Raw genomic sequence first — 24,949 nt, 5'->3', positions numbered from 1 at the left:
AATTAAAAAATTTTTTTTGTAGTCTGTGTTTATTCCATTCTTTATAAAAGTCCATAAAATTTTACCAGTCTCTTCCTCATTGTATCTGTGATCTTTGCTGTATTTTTGTATAGGTCTTCATTTCTCCTTTTAATCCATCTATTTTCCTTGTTTTTCTCAGGATCTAGAATTTTTCTTAATATTTTTCTCTTTCCTTTTTCTAGTTCTCTTAATTCGCCTTTCTTATTCAATGTTAGGCACTCTGATCCATATGTTGCTTGTGTCCTAATAACTGAATTATAATGTTTAATCTTTGCTTGTATGGATATTGATTTCTTATTGTAGTATTTTTGTGTTAATTTATATGCAAATTCTAACTTTTTTATTCTTTCTTTATTTGTTGTGTTATCCAGTCCATTGGCTTGGATCCACTCCCCCAGGTATTTGAATCTATCAACTCTTTTAATTTTTCCATACTTTGTTTTCATAAACTTTTCTGTATTATGTTTGTGTTCTATATACTCGGTTTTTTCGTAGGATATTTTTAGCCCAGTCTTTTCAGCAATCTCGTGTAACAGATCAAGCATAATTGTTGCGTCAGTTCGGTTTTCAGTTATCAATGCCATATCATCCGCAAAGGCTAAACATTTCACTTCAAATTTGTTCTTTCCTTGGCCCATGCTTATACCCTTTGTGCCTGTGTTCTTTAATGCGTTTTCCCATGTTTTCACTATTTTATCTAAAACCAAGTTAAAGAGAATTGGGGACAGTCCGTCTCCTTGCCGAACTCCTGTTTTGATTTTGAATGGTTCAGAAATTTCGCCTTGAAACTTAATTCTTGATGTTGTATCTGTGAGCGTTTGTTCAACACGTCTTCTGGTGTTTTCATCTATCCCTGATTCATAAAGTATCTCGAACGGTGATTGTCTGTCAATTGAGTCGTAGGCCTTCTTGAAGTCTACGAAAGTAACTACTGTATTTTTATTTCGTATAGGTCTCATTTTCAAAATTGTTTTTAAATTAAGAATCTGTTCTGCACATGATCTACCTTTTCTAAATCCTGCCTGATAATCTCCTATATTAGGTTAAAGAATGATATAGGAAAGTAAATCTGATTCCTCAGTCCATTTCTTAAAAAAACAAAATCGATCTATTGTCTAGAGTATACATACTTCACAAGTGTTTATATGCCGAAGAGGCGAAGAAACTGGAACATATGCCTAATATCATGTAAGGACCCCGCGAGGACGCAGAAGCGCCGCAACACAACGTGGCCTGGACTCCAATAATGTCTGGAGTAGTGCTGGAGGGAACTGACACCATGAATCCTGCAGGACTATCCATAAATCCGTAAGAGTACGAGGAGGTCGAGATCTCTTCTGAACAGCACGTTGCAAGGCATCCCAGATATGCTCAATAATGCTCATGTATCGGCATCTCAGTGGCCAGCAGAAGTGTTTAAACTCAGAAGAGTGTTCCTGAAGCCACTCTGTAGCAATTCTGAACATGGGAGGTGCCGCATTGTCCTGCTGGAATCGGCCAAGTCCGTCAGAATGCACTATGGACATGAAAGGTTGCAGGCGATCAGACAGGATCCTTACGTACGTGTCAGCTGTCAGAGTCGTATATAGACGTATCAGGGGTCGCATTACACTCTACGAGCACACGCCACACACCATTACAGAGCCTCCACCAGCTTCAACAGTTCCCTGCTGACATGCAGGGTCCACGGATTCGTGAGGATGTCTCCGTACACGTCCATGCGTTCGATACAGTCTGAAACGAGACTCGCCCGACCAGGCAACATGTTTCCTTGAAGTATACGAAAGTAACTACTCCTTCTCTAAATCCTCGCTCAAACGAAAAAATGGCTGGCATCGAAATAAGTGTCCAAGGAATAGACAAGCAACTGCAATCACTCAACAGAGGAAAGTCCACCGGACCTGACTGGAGACCAATTCGATTCTACACAGAGCACGCGAAAGAACTTGCCCCCCTTCTAACAGCCGTGTACCGCAAGTCTCTAGAGGAACGGAAGGTTCCAAATGATTGGAAAAGAGCACACGTAGCCCCGGTCTTCAAGAAGGGCCGTCAAGCAGAAGCGCAAAACTATAGACCTATATATCTGACGTCGATCTGTTGTAGAATTTTAGAACATGTTTTTTGCTCGAGTATCATGTCGTATTTGGAAACCCAGAATCTACTCTGTAGGAATCAACATGGATTCCGGAAACAGCTATCGTGTTAGACACAACTCGCTTTCTTTGTTCACGAGACCCAGTTATTATTAGATACAGGCACCAAGGTAGATGCTATTTTCCTTGACTTCCGGAAGGCGTTCAGTACAGTTCCGCACTGTCGCCTGATAAAGTAAGAGCCTACGGAATATCAGACCAGCTGTGTGGCTGGATTGAAGAGTTTTTAGCAAACAGAACACAGCATGTTGTTATCAATGGAGAGACGTGTACAGACGTTGAAGTAACCTCTGGCGTGCCACAGGGGAGTGTTATGGGACCATTACTTTTCACAATATATGTAAATGACCTAGTGGATAGTGTCGGAAGTTCCATGCGGCTTTTCGCGGATTATGCTGTAGTATACAGAGAAGTTGCAGCATTAGAAAATTGTAGCGAAATGCAGGAAGATCTGCAGCGGATATGCACTTGGTGCAGAGAGTGGCAACTGACCCTTAATATAGACAAATGTAATGTATTGCGAATACATAGAAAGAGGAATCCTTTATTGTACGATTATATGATAGCCTAACAAACATTGGTAGCAGTTACTTTTGTAAAATATCTGGGAGTATGAGTGCGGAACGATTTGAAGTGGAATGATGATATAAAATTAATTGTTGGTAAGGTGGGTGCCAGGTTACGATTCATTGGGAGAGTCCTTAGAAAATGTCGGCCATCAACAAAGGAGGTGGCTTACAAAACACTCGTTCGACCTATACTTGAGTATTGCTCATCAGTGTGGGATCCGTACCAGATCGGGTTGACGGAGGAGATACAGAAGATCCAAAGAAGAGCGGCGCGTTTCGTCACAGGGTTATTTGGTAACGGTGATAGCGTTACGGAGATGTTTAGCAAACTCGAGTGGCAGACTCTGCAACAGAGACGCTCTGCATCGCGGTGTAGCTTGCTATCCAGGTTTCGACAGGGTGCGTTTCTGGATGAGGTATCGAATATTTTGCTTACCACTACTTATACCTCCCGAGGAGATGACGAATGTAAAATAAGAGAGATTTGAGCGCACACGGAGGCTTTCAGACAGTCGTTCTTACCGCGAACAATACGCGACTGGAGCAGAAAAGGGAGGTAATGACAGTGGCGCGTAAACTGCCCTCCGCCACACACCGTTGGGTGGCTTGCGGAGTATAAATGTAGATGTAGATGTAGATATGCTCAATAATGTTCATGTCTGGGGCGTTTGGTGGAGAACGGAAGTGTTTAAACTCAGAGGAGTGTTCCTGGAGCCACTCTGTAGCAATTATGGTCGTGTGGGGTGTCGCGTTGTCCTGTTGGAATTGCCCAAGTCCGTCGGAATAAGCGATGGACACGAATGGATGCAGGTGATTAGACAGGGTCGTATCTGGACGTATCAGTGGTCCCATATCACTCCAACTGCACACGCCCCACACCATTACAGAGCCGACACCTGCTTCAACAGTTCTCTGCTGACATGCAGGGTCCATGGATTCATGAGGTTGTCTCCATACCCGTGCATGTCAATCTGCTCAATGCAAATTGAAACGAGACTCGTACAACCAGGCAACATGTTTCCAGTCATCAACAATCCAGTGTCGGTGTTGACGGGCCCAGGCGAGGCGTAAAGCTTTGTGTCGTGCAGTCATCAAGGGTACACGAGTGGGCCTTCTCCTCGGAAAGCCCATATCGGAGATGTTTCGTTGAATGGTTCGCACGCTGACACTGGTTGATGGTCCACCATTGAAATCTGCAGCAATTTGCGGAAGGGTTGCACTTCTGTCACGTTGAACTATTCTCGTTCAGTCGTCTTCCGTCCCGTTCTTGCAGGGTCTTTTTCCGGCCGCAGCGATGTCGGAGATTTGATGTTTTACCGGATTCCTGATGTTCACGGTACACTCGTGAAACGGTCGTACGGACAAATCCCCACTTCATTGCTACCTCGGAGGTGCTGTATCCCATCGCTCGTGCGCCGACTATAGCACCACGTTGTCGAGCATGCGCCAGCCGGAGTGGCCGAGCGGTTCTAGGCGCTACAGTCTGGAACCGAGCGACCGCTGCCATCGCAGGTTCGAATCCTGCCTCGGGCATGGATGTGTGTGATGTCCTTAGGTTAGTTAGGTTTAAGTAGTTCTAAGTTCTAGGCGACTGATGACCTCAGAAATTAAGTCACATAGTGCTCAGAGCCGTTTTGTCGAATATGCAAGAGCTCTGGCCCAGTTAGTGACGTCATGTGATGGAGGCAACATCGTAGTGTAGGACCAAGGGCTTCTTTAAGGTTCTGGTAATCTTGTACTTCAGTAAATATTTATCATTGCACCTCAAAAGAACAATTTGTTAATTAGTGCATCAAGTGACGCATTACTAGTCAATAGTAGTTGTAAGTTATCCAGTACTGCTGTGGCAAAGAACTATATCAATGAGAAGTAAATATTTTATTCATTAATGTAATAAAGGGAACTAATATTTTACGAGCTACCTATGTATCACCTCACCGACTAAACCCATTGCAGTTTCGTCTGGTCTGTGTGGTCAGCAACAGAACCTGCATTTATTCTAATTTCTTTTTCCCGCGGTCGCAAGTCTTTTAAATAGTCATTGCATTACAAATCCTATGTACGCACTAAAACACCGATTCACGGTCATGCTTCACCCTGTTAGCAAAGTAGCAGTGACTACTGATTATGCCAGTCTCAGATAATTCCGTTTTGTCTTCTTCCTAATACTCAAATAATAAATCTTTTATTTGAAGCGAAAGAAGAATAATACTGAGGTGCCAGTCATGGCATAGTGATGTACACTTATAAATCGCTAGCACAAGTGATAAAACGGCAGCGTATGATTCATGTGACAAGCTTTCCATCGTTATTGCGGTTGCACGACGGGGATTAACACACTATGAATGTGGAATGGTAAACTCATGCTCATAAATCAAAGGATAATTGCAGAATGTGGAACCACACAAAGTGGCACTACACAAAACTGAAGCTAATAGCATAGGCACATAGGGAACATACATGACACAGATTTGTTAAGTCCATGGTATTGGTGATCCGGAAACACATGTCCTACAAAACGCCACTGATTCCTGCGCATGTACCCCGACATTAGTATGGGATATGATCACCACACACACGTACACAGGCCACACAACGGGTTTGCATGCTCTGGATCAGGTGGTCGAGCAGCTGCTGGGGTATAGCTTCCCATTCTTGCACCAGTGCCTGTAGGAGCTCCTGAAGTGTCGTAGGGGTTTGAAGACGTGCAGCGAGACGTCAGCCGAGAGCATCCCAGACGTGCTCTATGGGGTTTAGGTCTGGAGAACAGGCAGGCCACTCCATTTGACTGATATCTTGGCAGCTCGGTGAGACCGTGCGCTATCATCCATCAGGAGGAAGGTGGGACCCACTGCACCCCTGAAAAGGCGGATAGACTGGTGCAAAATGACGTCACGAAACACCTGACCTGTTACAGTTCCTCTGTCAAACACATGCAGGGGTGTACGTGCACCAATCATAATCCCAAACCCACACCATCGAACCACGACCTCCATACAGGTAATGTATGACATTAACGGGTTGTTATCTGGCTCCTGGTTGACTCCAGATGAAAACTCGGCGAGAATCACTGTTCAGACTATAGCTGGACTCGTCCATGAACATAACCTGGGACCGCTGTTCCAATGACCATGTACTATGTTCTTGAAACCAGTCTTTACAGGCTCTCCTGTGACCAGGGTCGGTGGAATGCACCTTGCGGGTCTCTGGGAGAATAAACCGTGTCTGTTCAGTTGTCTGTAGACTGTGTCTGAAGACAACTGTTGCAGTGGCTGCGGTAAGGTCCCGAGGGAGGCTACCTGCAGTACTTCGTGGCCGTCTGCGGGCACTGATGGTGAGATATCGGTCTCGTTGTGGTGTTGTACACTGTGGACGTCCCCTACTGTAGCGCCTGGACACGTTTCCTGTCTGCTGGAATCGTTGCCATAATCTTGAGATCATACTTTGTGGCACACGGAGGGCCCGTGCTGCGACCTGCTGTGTCTGAGCAGCCCACAGTCGCCCTAGTATTCTACCCCTCATAACGTCATCAATATATGTTCTTTGAGCCATTTTCAACACACAGTCACCATTAGCAGGTCTGGAAACGTCTGCACACTTACTCGCTGCACCGTACTCTAACATGCACCAACACACCTCTGCGTATGTGGACTGCTGCCAGCGCCACCGAGCGACGACCGCAGGTCAAATGCACCGCACGGCCATTCCCCGAGGTGATTTAAAGCCGCAAACCGCCCACCAGAGCGTTGTTTGACCATGTGTCAGCATTATCCTTAATTTATGAGCATGAATGTAGTTGGAGATAGACATGGGATATTCCATTTCGGAAATGGTTGGGGAATTCTTTAATCTGAGACTGAATTTCAGGCATTACCTCTCACCACGAACAACACAGTGGCAGAGAGCAGAGGCGTATGCGTGGTCAGTGCTGACAGACAAGCAATCGGTGTTAAAGGACCACAGAAATCAGCGTGGGACATACGACGAACGTATCCGTTCGGACAGTGTGGCGAAATTTGGCGTTAATGGGCTGTGGTAGCGGATGACCGATGCGTGTGCCTTTTTCGGTAGCAGCGCGATATCGCGTGCAACGCCTCTCCGAGGCTCGTTACCGCATCGGTTGAACCACCGACGATTGGATCACCTTGGCCTTTCAGATGGGTCTCCATTTCAGTTAGCAGAGCTGGTGTGTAACACTTCTGCCACTTAATGTAGCTGGGTAACCTCTTTTGATGCTAGCCAATTGTCAGGATGAGCATTACTGCAAAGGGCCTTTGATTCTAAAGCATTATGTCAGGGTGAAAAACACTAAATAAATTACTTTTTCTCTCTTAACAACATGTGGGCAGGGTGGGTTCTTCCTTGGCTCGAGCATGAGGTAGAATGAAACAGCATTTTTACATAAGATAACTTTTATTGAAAGTTTTGTACAACGGTTTCCTTACTGGATGTTCTGGCTGGGTAGAGCGGCAGCTGTGTCGTTTGCGAAGCCTTCTGCTGGTACAGCGGCGGCGTCTGATTACGCCAGGCGGTGTGTATCTCGTGTCGCCGTCTCGGCCAGTTGAATGGAGACGCGCAGCGCGAGGGGGCCCCATTTAATTATTGAGAGCGAAGTCGTGAATCGGATGGTGATACCTCGGATGTGGCGTCCCTGCCTTTCTCTTCTATAATTGGGCGCGTGTGTTGTGCGACGGCCAGCGGAGCGTAGCGGCGGGCCAGTGTCCCGGACTCGAACAACGGACTCCCGCTCGCCAGTCCTCGGCTGTCAGATCTTCATCACCAGCTCACAGGTGACTGCTGGTGTGAGGCCGTCTCCTTCCCCTCCTCACGAGTCACCCGGGTACGTAGAAATCAGTCTTCAAATACCTTTCAACTTCTGGCGGCGAAGCTGCTCCTTGCTAATCCATCACAGCGGCGGACTTGGTGCGTCTGTGTACGATGTAGTCTCTTCCTGCATGACGGTCTTCAGCACCAAAACTAAACTGAAAACTACTGCTACTCTCTTCTTCTCGTCGGGCCCAATTAGGTAACTTCATTCGTTTAAGTATACTTTTAAAATAGACTCGAATACTCAGTACTTTTTTTTAAACAAACATGTGTTTAATTTGTGCTTCAATTTGCTCTTGCTGCGTCTCATATAGTTCAAATCACAATCCCAGTACTAGGATTCATCCCTGCAAATGGCAGCGATCAGCTGCTTCAATCGGAGGACAGTTGCCTCGCTTCTCCGCTACGGCGTGGTAGGGGCTTGGTGGCAGCAGTGGCCCTTATCGATATGTAGTTCGGCTGCATTATCTTTGGGCTGATCTCGTGCCTTTTCCGTGTGGTGTGAGTGTGGAGTGCGGTTGGGGACGCAGGAGCAGCGAGGTCCACGCAGACCCACAAAGAAAGTAAGGGCCTACGGAATATCAGGACAGCTGTGTGGCTGGATTGAGTTTTTAGCAAACACAACACAGCATGTTGTTCTCAATGGAGAGACGTCTACAGACGTTAAAGTAACCTCTGGCGTGCCACAGGGGAGTGTTATGGGACCATTGCTTTTCACAATAGATATAAATTACGTGGGGGAATAAGATTAGGAAATGAGACACTTAAAGTAGTAAAGTAATTTTGCTATTTGGGTAGCAAAATAACTGATGATGGTCGAAGTAGAGATCATATAAAATGTAGACTCGCAATGGCAAGGAAAGCGTTTCTGAGGAAGAGAAATTTGTTAACATCGAGTATAGATTTAAGTGTCAGGAAGTCTTTTCTGAAAGTATCTGTATGGAGTGTAGCCATGTATGGAAGTGAAACATGGACGATAAATAGTTTGGACAAGAAGAGGATAGAAGTTTTCGAAATGTGGTGCTACAGAAGAACGCTGAAGATTAGATGGGTAGATCACATAACTAATGAGGAGGTATTGAATAGGACTGGGGAGAAGAGGAGCTTGTGGCACAACTTGACTAGAAGAAGGGATCGGTTGGTAGGACATGTTCTGAGGCATCAAGGGATCACCAATTTAGTATTGGAGGGCAGCGTAGAGGGTAAAAATCGTAGTGGGAGACAAAGAGATGAATACAGTAAGCAGATTCAGAAGGATGTAGGCTGCAGTAGGTACTGGGAGATGAAGAAGCTTGCACAGCACAGAGTAGATGGAGAGCTGCATCAAACCAGTCTCAGACCTGAAGACCACAACAACAACAGGGGATCATGGAGGAATCTTATAAGGAGTACTATGCTCCAGACTGAACGCTGACAGGCATAATCAGTCTTAAATGATGATGATGATGATGATGATGATGAGTGAGACTGCAAAGCAAACCAGTAGTAATTGACTCGGGCCCCGTCCACAATCGTAACCCACCCTACCAAGTTTCAGCCGGCCTGGTAGCTTTAACGACCGCAGCGGCTGCGTTGGTCGTGCTCTGCAGAGCCAGCATCTTCCGACGTCGGGTCTTGGACGTCGTGCCATCTCGGCAACGACCCGTCACGGTCATACGTCACCGCCGTGCGGCGGGACATCAGATTTTCTGTCCCCCTGGCAAACGACGCGGAAAATGCGCTGCGAGCAACGATGGATCAACATGTAGTATACGCTGCCTCAGAAAAAAAAACGCGAAGCGTACAAAAAGAGAGGAGGAAACGAAGTGAAACTTCACAGTTTAAGAGGTTTGTGAGTTTATTTCATCGTTTAGAGAACCGAGCCATATATGCAGACAGTTTGCCAGTACGGCTCCAGTTATCAAATTGACGTTGCACTGTGTTTGGCCCGGATGCATAGGATGATACAAAGAAGTTGTACCCTCTCCTGAGGCAAGCTGGGCCTACAACTGTGTAACTGAGGTGTTATTTTATTTTATTTCGAAAGCTACCAGTTTCGGCATTCCACCATGCGAGCTTCAGCACCCATATGCATCTCTCCAAATAAGCGATAATGTCATATAGTGCCATAAATCCTTGGATGTCGTGAATTCAATCGTTTCACTAGTGCTTCATTCGAAGACTTATGGAAGTATACGACATTATCGCTTATTTGGAGAGATGCATATGGGGCCTGAAGATGGAATGCCGAAACTGGTAGCCTTCAAAATAAAATAAAGTAACAAATGGTTCAATTGGCTCTAAGCACTATCGGACTTAACATCTGAGGTCATCAAGCCCCTAGACTTAGAACTACTTAAACCTAACTCACCTAAGGACATCACACACATCTATGCCCGAGGCAGGATTCGAACCTGCGACCATAGCAGCAGCGCGGTTTCAGACTGAAGCGCCTAGAACCGCTCGGCCACAACGCCGCCAATAAAGTAACATCTCAGTTAAATGGCTGTTACAGGGTTTCACTCATATTGACAATTAACCAGCTGATGTCCCCTGTCCATGGTGGATCAGCACAGACTGTTGTAAATGGACACTGACACTGGGATGGGTTGACATCTGAGCTCGCCCCAAACATTGTTCTATCAGATCTGCGGACCTAGTTGGCCACAGGAATACCTCGGTATCACGCAGACAGTTGACAGAGACACGTGCTCTGTGTGGACGTGCGTTGTCTTGCCGAAAAATGGAACCGAGATCTTTTTGCACGAGAGGTAACACCTGCGAATGCTGCATTACCAAGACGTACCACTGTGACGTCAGATTTCCTTGGGTCATCATCCAGGCGTGACCTGAAGTCACATCCAATGGCTCCCCACACCATAAAGCCGCGAGTAACACACTGTACCTCAACAAGACATTCGAAGAATGGGACCTCTTCCAAAGCTTCCGTCATACTCACCAACGATGGTCGTCTGGCGTATTGCGAAACCCCGATTCAAGTGACACGATCCGTCAGCATTGCATGGTTCGCCACCACAGCAACATCCCACACACAGTGATTTGTGTTGTGGTGTAAAGATCAGCCTACAAATGGGACGGTAACTGCCTACTCTGGCTCCTGCTCGCATCTGACCAACGGTGCAGGATTACGCAGAATATTGCAGAGAGTGTATTGTAAGTAGGCTGTTTAGGTGTTTATGTTGGTAACGCAACGTAGCGCTCTAATATGAAAATCACTGACTGTGCTGTGTGAAGGCTGCGGTTGGTTTGCATATTTGGAATATTCGCTATTGTAGTGTTGGCCAGTTGGATGTGAACAGCGCGTAGCGTAGCGCAGTTGGAGGTGAGTCGCCAGCAGTGGTGGATGTGGCGAGAGAGATGGCGAAGTTTTGAGAGCGGACGATCTGGACGTGTGTCCATCAGAGACAGTAAATTTGTAAGAGTGGATGCCATGAACTGATATATATAATATATGACTTTTGAACACTATTAAGGTAAATACTTTGATTGTTCTCTATCAAAATCTTTCATTTGCCTATCAGTAGTTAGTGCCTTCAGTAGTTTGAATCTTTTATTTAGCTGGCAGTGTTGGCGCTCGCTGTATTGCAGTAGTTCGAGTAACGAAGATTTTTGTGAGGTAAGTGATTCATGAAAGGTATAGGTTACTGCTAGTCTGGGCCATTCTTTTGTAGGGATTACTGAAAGTCAGATTGCGTTGCGCTAAAAATATTGTGTGTCCGTTTAGTGTTGATCAGAATAGGTAAAGAGCGAAATGTCTGAGTACGATCAGTTCTGCTCAGCTGTTTGAAAATCAAATAACGTAGAGGTTTATCAGCAAAGTAATTCATTAATTCTTCTAAGGGGACGTTTCACTATTACTTGCTCTTGGATGGCAACTTTAGACGTGCCTGGTGCACAATCTGGCGACCCACCTTTCTGGTGTTCAGACGTGGCCAGCCAGGTGAGTATGCCTGTCTTCAGATTCCCATCGAGTCCGACGTTGGGCTCTGTCACATGTGAATGTCCTGCAAACCTTGATATTGCATGACTTGATCAGTCAGCCACTTGTAGAACCACTATGAGGCCCCTTTCAAACACCGCCAGGTGCTGATAACGCTGTCTCACACGAGCACACAGCACAACTTGTGTTGCTGCTGAGGCCCATTATATACACTTCTCCTTTTCCCCATTGGAACTACATCCCGGCATTGGACTTGGTCTCCTCGATTATTTTCCACCATTCCTCTCTGGATCTCACTGCAAGCTCCAGTTACAGCAACCAACTCAAGTAGTCTCTTCTCCAACTTCATCGCTACATCTCAGCCTCGGTTGTCCTCTTGCTCTTGCTCCTCCAGATTCACTGCAGCAGAATTTCCTTGCAGGACCTTTCTCTTCGAGTCATATTACACGTCCAGCCGATCTCAACCCACACAGCTGGGGTACACATCCCAGGGGGTACGGGGTGGCGAGAGGAGGGGCACCCGGCCACCCCACCATGCCAAATCCGACCTTAACTATGCCGACCTAGCGCGAAATGTGGGACAAAGGCACTAGCACAATAATATGACTTGTTTGACTGTTTGTCTAGCTGCCTTCTGCCCTTTAAATTGAAATTCTATGGTTTAAGCCCTTAAGTTATTTGTTGGTGAGTGGCCTTCAGCTGAGTTATAATTTCTCTTAAATTAATGTTCTTCTCTTGCCCTTAAGGGGTGCAGTTCGAGAGTGGAATGGTAGAGAGAAAGCAAGAAGGTGAATCTTCCTGGCAGATTAAAACTTTGTGCCGGACCGAGACTCGAGTTCGGGACCTTTGCCTTTCGCGGGCAAGTGCTCTACCATCTGAGCTACCCAAGCACGACTCACGCCCCGTCCTCACAGATTTACTTCTACCAGCACCTCGTCTCCTAACATCCAAACTTTACAGAAGCTCTTCTGTGAACCTTGCAGAACTAGCACTCCTGAAAGAAAGGATACTCCGGAAACATGGCTTAGCCATAGCCTGGGGGATGTTTCCAGAATGACATTTTCACTCTACAGCGGAGTGTGTACTGATATGAAACTTCCTGGCAGATTAAAACTGTGTGCCGGACCGAGACTCGAACTCGGGACCTTTGCCTTGCGCGGGCAAGTGCTCTACCAACTGAGCTACCCAAGCACGACTCACGACCTCTCCTCATAGCCTTACTTCTGCCAGAATTCTGGAAACATTCCCCAGGCTGTGGCTAAGCCATGTCTCCGCAATATCCTTTCTTTCAGGAGTGCTAGTTCTGCAAGGTTCGCAGGAGAGCTTCTGTAAAGTTTGGAATGTAGGAGACGAGGTACTGGCGGAAGTAGAGCTGTGAGGACGGGACATGAGTCGTGCTTGGGTATCTCAGTTGGTGCAGCACTTGCCCGCGAAAGGCAAAGGTCCCGAGTTCGAGTCTCGGTCCGCCACATAGTTTTAATCTGCCAGGAAGTTTCATACCAGCGCACACTCCGCTGCAGAGTGAAAATCTCATTCTGGAAGCATGAAGGTGGTTCATTGAACCCTCTGCCAGGCACTTTATTGTGAAAGAGTAGTCACGTAGACGTAGAAGGCAAACATTGTTATGTTTTGTATGGCGCCTTCAGCCCAATCTGCAAGACGTGTTTTAACGTAAGGCGTTCTGCCTTTTGGTTGAAACTCCCTTTATTGCTTAATATGCGACCTCCAATCTAGTTCCATTAAAATTAAATCGCTAAAGCTTTCAGCCGACTAGATTGAAGATTTAGTAAATATTCTTGGGTGAAACCTGCAGAAGACCCTTGTACACTCCTGGAAATGGAAAAAAGAACACATTGACACCGGTATGTCAACCCACCATACTTGCTCCGGACACTGTGAGAGGGCTGTACAAGCAATGATCACACGCACGGCACAGTGGACACACCAGGAACCGCGGTGTTGGCCGTCGAATGGCGCTAGCTGCGCAGCATTTGTGCACCGCCACCGTCAGTGTCGGCCAGTTTGCCGTGGCATACGGAGCTCCATCACAGTCTTTAACACTGGTAGCATGCCGCGACAGCGTGGACGTGAACCGTATGTGCAGTTGACGGACTTTGAGTGAGGGCGTATAGTGGGCATGCGGGAGGCCGGGAGGACGTACCGCCAAATTGCTCAACACGTGGGGCGTGAGGTCTCCACAGTACATCGATGTTATCGCCAGTGGTCGGCGGAAGGTGCACGTGCCCATCGACCTGGTACCGGACCGCAGCGACACACGGATGCACGCCAAGACTGTAGGATCCTACGCAGTGCCGTAGGGGACCGCACCGCCACTTCCCAGCAAATTAGGGACACTGTTGCTCCTGGGGTATCGGCGAGGATCATTCGCAACCGTCTCCATGAAGGTGGGCTATGGTCCCGCACACCGTTAAGCCGTCTTCCGCTCACGCCCCAACATCGTGCAGCCCGCCTCCAGTGGTGTCGCGACAGGCGTGAATGGAGGGACGAATGGAGACGTGTCGTCTTCAGCGATGAGAGTCGCTTCTGCCTTGGTGCCAATGACGGTCGTATGCGTGTTTGGCGTCGTGCAGGTGAGCGCCACAATCAGGACTGCATACGACCGAGGCACACAGGGCCAACACCCGGCATCTTGGTGTGGGGAGCGATCTCCTACACTGGCCGTACACCTCTGGTGATCGTCGAGGGAACACTGAATAGTGCACGGTACATCCAAACCGCCATCGAACCCATCGTTCTACCATTCCTAGACCGGCAAGGGAACTTGCTGTTCCAACAGGACAATGCACGTTCGCATGTATCCCGTGCCACCCAACGTGCTCTAGAAGGTGTAAGTCAACTACCATGGCCAGCAAGATATCCGGATCTGTCCCCCATTGAGCATGTTTGGGACAGGATGAAGCGTCGTCTCACGCGGTCTGCACGTCAAGCACGAACGCTGGTCCAACTGAGGCGCCAGGTGGAAATGGCATGGCAAGCCGTTCCACAGGACTACATCCAGCATCTCTACGATCGTCTCCATGGGAGAATAGCAGCCTGCATTGCTGCGAAAGGTGGATATACACTGTACTAGTGCCGACATTGTGCATGCTCTGTTGCCTGTGTCTATGTGCCTGTGGTTCTGTCATTGTGATCATGTGATGTATCTGACCCCAGGAATGTGTCAATAAAGTTTCCCTTTCCTGAGACAATGAATTCACGGTGTTCTTATTTCAATTTCCAGGAGTGTATTTCAATTTTGTTTAAGCCTTTTGTCTTGGATTTTGAATGTGGCCTTCAGTCGATCTAAAGTTAATCAAAGGAGGTCGATTAAAGTTTTGAGTGTTATGCATCTTTGTTTTAATGTTGTGTGTTGATAAATAAAGTTAGTATGTTGAGTGCAACTGACAGGAACTGATTTTGGCCCCTTTCCACAACCTAATCCGCTCTCTCCTGCCAGTGCAAGGCATTTCAGCATTTTATGTTAGTAAATCATGGTCACTTGTAAGACCGGAGCAGAACAGGATCGAGGCGTTTGAAAAGTAGTGCTAAAGAAGAATGTTCAAAAGTAGGTGGAATAACAAGGTACGGAATGAGGAGGTTCACTGCAGAATCGACAAAGAAACTAAAATATGGAAAATACTGCCAAGAAGAAAGCATTATGTCTATTTCTCATAACAGAAGGCAGGTAGATGACGGAAAACATGTAGGGAGCGCGAGATATGGATGGTTTTAGCTAGAGACCGGAACGCCTCGAGAAATCTGCAGCATAGCATTACAATGGGAATGGATGACTGTGATCTGGTAGTAGGTTAACGTTTTTCCTGCTCTCTTTGTATTTCTCTTCGTCATCAGCAAGCTAACCCATATTTATGTCCACTGTGAATGACGAACTGGCGATTTATCTGGTAATAAATATGCAATCAGTCGCTTTTTTTTCGATTTATTCAACCATGAACCTGTTTTCGAGTCACTGGAGGCTAGTTATCAGATGGCTCTATTACAAGAACATTATATTGTGGACCAAGTTTAGCTATAAGCAGTCCTGCTACTACTGGTGAAAATGACGGAAATTTAGTAATCGGCGACGAAACGTTTACGAATCCAAAACCTTTTTAATGTTTTAGGTTCAAATGGCTCGGACCACTATGGGACTTAACTTCTGAGGTCATCAGTCCCCTAGAACTTAGAACTACTTAAACCTAACTAACCTAAGGACATCACGCACATCCATGCCCGAGGCAGGATTCGAACCTGCGACCGTAGCGGTCGCGCGGTTCCAGACTGAAGTGCCTAGAACCGCTCGACGTATGTTTTAGGTACTTAGTGCGCTGCCTTGTGGCGTCCATGTCAGAATTCTTCCTATAATGTACATTATTAAGCTACGTACACAAATATACACAGTACTTAGCTGCACTTGATTTTACACTGATTCACAGAAAGTAAACACTAGATGTTTTTACAAAGAATGTTGATATGGTGGATATGACACTTTACTACATCATGGACTTCGGTAAGCGATACGTTGTATTATAGTACAAATATTACTAGTACAGATTTTACATCAGTAAATGTTGCTAGATTCACGAGTGTCTTTATATCGGCATCAAAAATTTTAATATGGGTTAACAGTTATATAGAAGGTAAACAGATAGAGTGGAATATCTAATACATAATTAAAAACTTTTTGTAAGTTACAGATTATACGACGTATCTCTTGCCAAAGACCATGAAGTATGTGGTGGTATATATAAAAAATAATACTTTTTTATACGGTTTGTAATTTCCTATTTCTGTTGCGGAACTTGATTTAAAGATAAATGTTCACCATTGGCACTGAGTTCTGACTTTAGCTAGCATGAGACTGTTACGCCAACTCAATACCACTACAAGCATATACGCATCCGCTTTGTGTATGTAACAATTTTTGAAACACAGCGCGCGACACGCTGCCTTCAACGGTTGCTATTACTAATAAAAATCTGTGTATATTAGGCGGAAAGTTGTAATAAAATTAGTTCTCAGGGGGCCTGGTGGCAAATGGTTTAATTATGTACCAACTTAAAAACGACAATTAATATCTGAGATATTTCTGTTTTCATGAAAAGTAATAAATTTCTATGTTTATTTTTCATTACCAAGGAAAGCTAAGGAGATTCTCGACGTCTGTCGTTAAGTGGCCAATGTAAAATTTACCGGATTCAATGCAAAGTAAATATTAATGATTGAAGCTTTAATTTTACTGGTTTTAGGATATTGAATGAGAGGAACAGAGAGCTCTCCTGCATTTATATTTACATTTAATAAGTGGATTAATACGAATAATTGTTTTGCCGGCGTAATGGCCGACCTATGCTGCAAGAGAAATGGTGGTCCCCTTTGGAGCACACGCTAAAACAGCAAATTTACACGAAATATTGATTCACTCATATGAGAGCTGCCTGCTGTACAAAAAGTAAATGTTATTAGATGGAAGTATTATTTATATTCTGAATAGCTTTACAGGACTTACACACAATTATATACAGCGCCTATCATCCACATAAGAATCGAAGACAAGAATGTCTGTGGTCTTTTTTTCTTTGACCAACACATATAAAATAAAGAAGGTAGTAAGGTGGCTATAATTTCACACCTTACAAGCACCCATCCACATACTTTGCCGTGATCTACAAACACACTTATGTCTCATTTGATAGGTTGTACATCGTATATGTGATTATTTAAAGAGACTGACATTGTCATGTACGTCTTGTAAATAATTGTTAACGCTTTTGCGTGAAAGGTGATGGAGTGTCTTTATTAATAAAACGGCGTAATGAATTATTGTCTATACTAGTAGAGGCTGGAAAGCCAGTGAAGATGAAACGACAGGCAGAACTCAAGCCCTGGGTGGAAGGTCCGCACAGGTGTGTTGGTCCTGCTTAAACACAGAAAGTAGAATACGGACGTTTGGACACCTGAATGCTGGAACACAAGAGAGTCGCGGCTGGCCGGTTTGTAGCCGGACTGGAAGGATAATCGGGAACACTGCAGACCCTGGACGCAGCTGAGACTAACGTGGAAGCGTCAGGATTTTTACTCAGGAGCGTACCATTGTACGAATATAGGTATTACCTCGCTGACTTTCCGCGCTGGACGACAAAAGACTAAAATATGGTTGGTCGGCGTTGGGAAGAATCTGTAGAGGGCGAGAATACTCCGTGGTTTCGGGAATATGGTTCGTTTTCGGAATTACGAGGGGGGGAGAGGAGCCTTGCTGGGAAGGCAGCGCTGGAGAGACGAGGTCTTCCGTTGTGAGCGCCCGTGTGTGGCGGTCGCTCAGTACCGGCTTCTCCTTGGTACGGACGGACTTGCTGTCTTTGCTCTCACAAGTGAAGGCCGCCAATTGTGAAATTCAGATTCGATTCATACGGCGCATAATAAAAGCTCATGGCCAGAGGTGTCATGTGGCAAAGCACCAAGATGCACTTCTCAGCCGTTGTCGAGAAAATCGACAGTTAGAAGTAACCGTTGCAGTAAAATACTCTCTACGATTAATGATTTTCTATACCGTCGTGGCGCAGCGGTAAGCGCTCGGGTTCGTAATCCAAAGGTCGCCGGATCGAATCTCGCACCGTGAAATTTTTTTTATTATTAGTTCTTTGTGATTCAAACATTAATGAATTGCTGATGCATGTTGGTGAAGGCGGATCGCTCTCCAATTGTACCGCCTCCAATTTTCCGTTCGTTTAACAGGGTGTACCAAAGCTCTCACGTCCTCGCTGATTTTCGACGATGTTATAAGTTGTGCTAGGGACCTCATCTACCTTCTTTCGAAGTTAGCAGGCAACTACGCTGTTACGCGGCGCCTCGTTTCTGCCCATTCAACATCTGTCCTTCAAGTGTAACGAGCGAGTAAAGGAGTTTATATTTCATACTTGCCACAGCAAATTTGTGTTCATGGGGTCTCTATTCTAATTCGAACGTTTGACTTACGCTACACGAATTCGTTTCGGAATATCGCTTCTACGTCTTCCGTTAACTATACGTGGTTAACATTATGAAAACAATTAATAACATTTGTGAAATACAATTTTGTTTGCGGAAAACATACTGATGTTGGAAGTCACCAGCTTTTCCACGACAAACGACTTTCAACAACTTATTATATGCATAATTGTTGCAACTGATTACCGGGAATTATATACACTCCTGGAAATTGAAATAAGAACACCGTGAATTCATTGTCCCAGGAAAGGGAAACTTTATTGACACATTCCTGGGGTCAGATACATGACATGATCACACTGACAGAACCACAGGCACATAGACACAGGAAACAGAGCATGCACAATGTCGGCACTAATACAGTGTATATCCACCTTTCGCAGCAATGCAGGCTGCTATTCTCCCATGGAGACGATCGTAGAGATGCTGGATGTAGTCCTGTGGAACGGCTTGCCATGCCATTTCCACCTGGCGCCTCAGTTGGACCAGCGTTCGTGCTGGACATGCAGACCGCGTGAGACGACGCTTCATCCAGTCCCAAACATGCTCAATGGGGGACAGATCCGGAGATGTTGATGCCCAGGGTAGTTGACTTACACGTTCTAGAGCACGTTGGGTGGCACGGGATACATGCGGACGTGCATTGCCCTGTTGGAACAGCAAGTTCCCTTGCCGGTCTAGGAATGGTAGAACGATGGGTTCGATGACGGTTTGGATGTACCGTGCACTATTCAGTGTCCCCTCGACGATCACCAGACGTGTACGGCAGGTGTAGGAGATCGCTCCCCACACCATGATGCCGGGTGTTGGCCCTGTGTGCCTCGGTCGTATGCAGTCCTGATTGTGGCGCTCACCTGCACGACGCCAAACACGCATACGACGATCATTGGCACCAAGGCAGAAGCGACTCTCATTGCTGAAGACGACACGTCTCCATTCGTCCCTCCATTCACGCCTGTCGCGACACCACTGGAGGCGGGCTGCACGATGTTGGGGCGTGAGCGGAAGACGGCTTAACGGTGTGCGGAACCGTAGCCCAGCTTCATGGAGACGGTTGCGAATGGTCCTCGCCGATACCCCAGGAGCAACAGTGTCCCTAATTTGCTGGAAAGTGGCGGTGCGGTCCCCTACGGCACTGCGTAGGATCCTACGGTCTTGGCGTGCATCCGTGCGTCGCTGCGGTCAGGTCCCAGGTCGACGGGCACGTGCACCTTCCGCCGACAACATCGATGTACTGTGGACACCTCACGCCCCACGTGTTGAGCAATTCGGCGGTACGTCCACCCGGCCTCCCGCATGCCCACTATACGCCCTCGCTCAAAGTCCGTCAACTGCACATACAGTTCACGTCCACGCTGTCGCGGCATGCTACCAGTGTTAAAGACTGTGATGGAGCTCCGTATGCCACGGGAAACTGGCTGACACTGACGGCGGCGGTGCACAAATGCTGCGCAGCTAGCGCCATTCGACGGCCAACACTGCGGTTCGTGGTGTGTCCGCTGTGCCGTGCGTGTGATCATTGCTTGTACAGCCCTCTCGCAGTGTCCGGAGCAAGTATGGTGGGTCTGACACACCGGTGTCAATGTGTTCTTTTTTCCATTTCCAGGAGTGTATAATCAGTGCGGACGTGAGAGCTTTCGTACACCCTGTTAAAGAAATGGAAAAACGGAAGCGATCCGCCTTCACCAAGATGCATAAGCAATTCATTAATAGTTATGAATTACAAAAATAATAATAATAATAAAAAATTGCATGGCGCGAGATTCGATCCGGCAACCTTCGGATTACGAACCCGAGCGCTTACAGCTGCGCCACGACGCTGCAGAATATTATTGATCGTAGAGAGTATTTCACCGCAAAGGTTACTTTAATCTGTCGATTTTCTCGACAACGGCTGAGAAGTGCATCTCGGTGCTTTGCCGCATTACAGCTCTGGCCATGAGCTTTTATTATGCGCAGTATGTATCGAATTTGAATTTCACAACTGGCGGCCTCTCCTTGTCAGCAGAGTTTACAGCAAAACAGTTGGGCACTGTTCTGCTGCGAACCTACACGATTCTGGACTTCGCCTCCGGGTTGGAAGTCGTCGGTGAGTACGCAGCGTTCAGCAATTGAGAGCACTCCCTCTGCCAAAACGTTCAAAGAGACGTTATCCGAACTCTGTGGCGTTTCTCGCCTGTAGAACAAGAGAGGAGATGGCAGTATTAGAGTAGATTAGTCAGAGGATCGCCTTCTGCCGTCCTAGTGTTTGAGAGAGTTTTATTTTGTGGCTGGAGTTCTTCCATTGTTGCAGACGAGTAAGTCACCCATCACTCCGACGCACCGGATGGTGATATCGCAAATTACTTCGGCTTATTAGGGCTATAAAGCAAAACAGCTGTGATCACGTTAGTTTATTGCCACTGAGGTTCCACACCACCATAGATAAAATAAATGGCTCTCAGCACTATGGGACTCAACTTCTGAGGTAATCAGTCCCCTAGAACTTAGAACTACTTAAACCTTACTCACCTAAGGACATCACACACATCCATGCCCGAAGCAGGATTCGAACCTGCGACCGCAGAGGTCGCGCGGTTCCAGACTGTAGCGCCTAGAACCGCTCGGCCACCCCGGCCGGCACCATAGATCATCTTTGAACATAGTGTCTTCTAGAGTTTGGTACGTGGATGACGTCAGTCATTTAGCGTTATTTGTATTCGATCGCGGGGCTATAAAAAGGTGCACAGTTGGGCAACTGATCAGCAATTTTAATAAGGAAATATAGACATTTCCAACAAAGTTTTTTTTTAAATCTACAATAAATGTATAATAAGAAAGACCATTTATTATTTGGTAGCATTAGTTGCCTTAATCATTTATTTATGTTTAGGTTGTTAAAGAGCATTAAGAGAACCTAAGAGCTGCTTCAGGGGGATAGTCACACAGAGCCAAATCATCATTTTAGCGTTCATTATTTTCCGTTGTGCACATTAATTTTACAACCCTCTGAAGTAGCATCTTGGAAGGTTTGATAACATTGTCTTTAGTTCTCTACATTTTTCTAACCAATGTTAATGTTCTGTGCACAAAACACCTCGCACTTTAACACTTCTACAGCCACATGACGAATTATTCATTAGAATACAAAAACTCCACCTGCTTTTTTAAAAATGAGTGTATGTGGCGTTCCGCCATAGGTAGTAGAGTGAATATCTATCATATCGACAATTCTTTGTAAAAACAGCCCGTGTTTACTTTATGTGTATCAGTGCACAAGTAAGTGTGGCTAAATACTGTGTATCACTATACAGGGTGTTACAAAAAGGTACTTTCAGGAAACATTCCTGACACACAAATAAAGAAAATATGTTATATGGACATGTGTCCGGAAACGCTTACTTTCCATGTCAGAGCTCATTTTAGTTTCGTCAACTTCCTCGACTCACCGCCAGTTGGCCCAATTGAAGGAAGGTAATGTTGACTTCGGTGCTTGTGTTGACATGCGACTCATTGCTCTACAGTACTAGCATCGAGCACATCAGTACGTAGCATCAACAGGTTAGTGTTCATCACGAACGCGGTTTTGCACTCAGTGCGATGTTTCCAAATGCGGAGTTGGCAGATGCCCATTTGATGTACGGATTAGAACGGGGCAACAGCCGTGGCGCGGTACGTTTGTATCGAGACAGATTTCCAGTACGAAGGTTCCCGACAGGAAGACGTTCGAAGCAATTGATCGGCGTCTTACGGAGCACGTAACATTCCAGCAGGACACCTGCAATGGGCGAGGCAATTCTTCGTGCAGTTGACGATAACCCTAATGTTAGCGTCCGAGAAGTTGCTGCTGTACAAGGTAACGTTGACCACATCACTGTATGGAGAGTGCTACGGGAGAACCAGTTGTTTCCGTACCGTGTCTCTGACAGAATTACAATGTCATCCGCGAACCTCAAAGTCTTTATTTCTTCTCCAGAGATTTTAATACCTACTCTGAACTTTTCTTTTGTTTCCTTTACTGCTTGCTCAATATGCAGATTGAATAACATCGGGGATAGGCTACCACCCTGTCTCGCTCCCTTCCAAACCACTGCTTCCCTTTCATGTCCCTTGACTCTTATAAATGCCATCTGCTTTCTGTCCAAATTGTAAATAGCCTTTCGCTCTCTGTATTTTACCCCTCCCACCTTTACAATTTGAAAGAGAGTATTCCAATCAACATTGTGAAAAGCTCTCTCTAAGTCTACAAATTCTAGAAACGTAGGTTTGCCTTTCCTTAATCGTTCTTCTAAGATAAGTCGTAGAGTCAGTATTGCCTCACGTGTTCCAACATTTCCACGGAATCCAAACTGATCTTCCCCGAGGTCGGCTTCCATCAGTTTTTCCATTCGTCTATGAAGAATTCGCGTTAGTATTTTGCAGTTGTGATTTATTAAACTGATAGTTCGGTAATTTTCACATATGTCAACACCTGCTTTCTTTGGGATTGGGATTATTATATTCTTCTTGAAGTCTGAGGATATTTCGCCTGTCTCATACATCTTGCTCACCAGATGGTAGAGTTTTGTCAGGACCGGCTCGCCCAAGGTTGTCAGTAGTTCTAATGGAATGTTGTCTACTCTGGGGGCCTTGTTTCGACTCAGGTCTTTCGGTGCTCTGTCAAACTCTTCACGCAATATTATATCTCCCATTGCATCTTCATCTACATCCTCTTCCATTTCCATAATATTGTCCTCAAGAACAACGCCCTTGTATAGCCTCTCTATATACTCCTTCCATCTTTCTGCTTTCTCTTCTTTGCTTAGAAACTGGGTTTCCATCAAAGTGTTTGTATTCCTTTTTGCCTGCTTCATTTACTGAAATTTATATTTTCTCCTTTCATCAATTAAATTCAATATTTCTTCTGTTACCCAAGGGTTTCTACTAGCCCTCCTGTTTTTACCTATTTGATCCTCTGCTGCCTTCACTATTTCATCCCTCAAAGCTACCCATTCTTCTTCTTTCCCCCATTCCTGTCAATTCTTCGCTTATGCTCTCCCTGAAACTCTGTACAACCTCTGGTTCTTTCAGTTTATCCAGGTCCCATCTCCTTAATTTCCCACATTTTTGCAGTTTCTTCAGTTTTAATCTACAGGTCATAGCCAATAGATTGTGGTCAGAGTCCACATCTGCCCCTGGAAATGTCTTACAATTTAAAACCTGGTTGCCAAATCTCTGTCTTACCATTGTATAATCTATCTGATACCTTCTATTATCTCCAGGATCCTTCCATGTATACAACCCTCTTTTATGATTCTTGAACCAAGTGTTAGCTACGATTAAGTTATGCTCTGTGAAAAATTCTACCAGACGGCTTCCTCTTTCATTTCTCTCCCAAAATCCATATTCACCCACTATGTTTCCTTCTCTCCCTTTTCCTACTGTGAAATTCCAATCACCGATAACTATTAAATTTTCGTCTCCCTTCACTACCTGAATAATTTCTTTTGTCTTATCATACATTTCATCAATTTATTCGTCATCTGCAGAGCTAGTTGGCATATAAACTTATACTACTGTAGTAAGTGTGGGCTTTGTGTCCATCTTGGCCACAATAATGCGTTCACTATGCTGTTTGTAGTAGCTTACCCGCATTCCTATTTTCCTATTCATTATTAAACCTACTTCTGCATTACCCCTATTTGATTTTGTGCTTATAACCCTGTAGTCACCCGACCAAAAGTCTTGTTCCTCCTGCCACCGAACTTCACTAATTCCCACTATATCTAACTTTAACCTATCCATTTTTAAATTTTCTAACCTACCTGCCCGATTAAGGGATCTGACATTCCACGCTCCTATCCGTAAAACGCCAGTTTTCTTTCTCCTGATAACAACGTCCTGTTGAGTAGTCCCCGCCCGGAGATCCGAATGGGGGACTATTTTACCTCCGGAATATTTTACCCAAGAGGACGCCATTATCATTTAATCATACAGTAAAGCTTCATGCCCTCGGGAAAAATTACGGCTGTAGTTTCCCCTTGCTTTCAGCCGTTCGCAGTACCAGAACAGCAAGGCCATTTTTGTTAGTGTTACAAGGCCAGATCAGTCAATCATCCAGACTGTTGCCCCTGCAACTACTGAAAAGGCTGCTGCCCCTCTTCAGGAACCACACGTTTGTCTGGCCTCTCAACAGATACCCCTCCGTTATGGTTGCACCTACGGTACGGCTATCTGTATCGCTGAGGCACGCAAGCCTCCCCACCAACGGCAAGATCCATGGTTCATGGGAGGAGGACTTTTCCTTATTCGGGGTCAATTGCCACTTTTCGCACCATACAAATATCCTATCTAAATCATTTTGCAAGTCGTTTTGATCATCTGATGACTTTACACGACGGTAAATGATAGCATCATCTGCAAATAATCTAAGACGGCTACTCAGATTGTCTCCTATGTCGTTAACATGGATCAGGAACAATAGAGGGCGTATA

At 45.7% G+C, this 24,949-nt stretch overlaps 1 protein-coding gene and 1 non-coding gene across 2 annotated transcripts in view; both read right to left on the bottom strand.

Moving 5' to 3' along the window:
- The window catches only part of LOC126295311 (probable cationic amino acid transporter), a 575,633-nt gene that overhangs the window by 216,204 nt on the left and 334,480 nt on the right, over nucleotides 1-24,949 (bottom strand). The gene's annotated exons all lie outside the window — the stretch shown is intronic.
- On the bottom strand, nucleotides 12,628-12,702 carry Trnaa-cgc (transfer RNA alanine (anticodon CGC)). Its single transcript has one exon. It is a non-coding gene; the product is annotated as a tRNA-Ala (tRNA).

Source organism: Schistocerca gregaria, chromosome 11 (assembly GCF_023897955.1).
Source record: "Schistocerca gregaria isolate iqSchGreg1 chromosome 11, iqSchGreg1.2, whole genome shotgun sequence".
NCBI classification, from domain to species: Eukaryota; Metazoa; Arthropoda; class Insecta; order Orthoptera; family Acrididae; genus Schistocerca; species Schistocerca gregaria.
The sequence above is the reverse complement of the archived record's forward strand: the minus strand, read 5'-3'. Positions and strand labels throughout refer to the sequence as shown.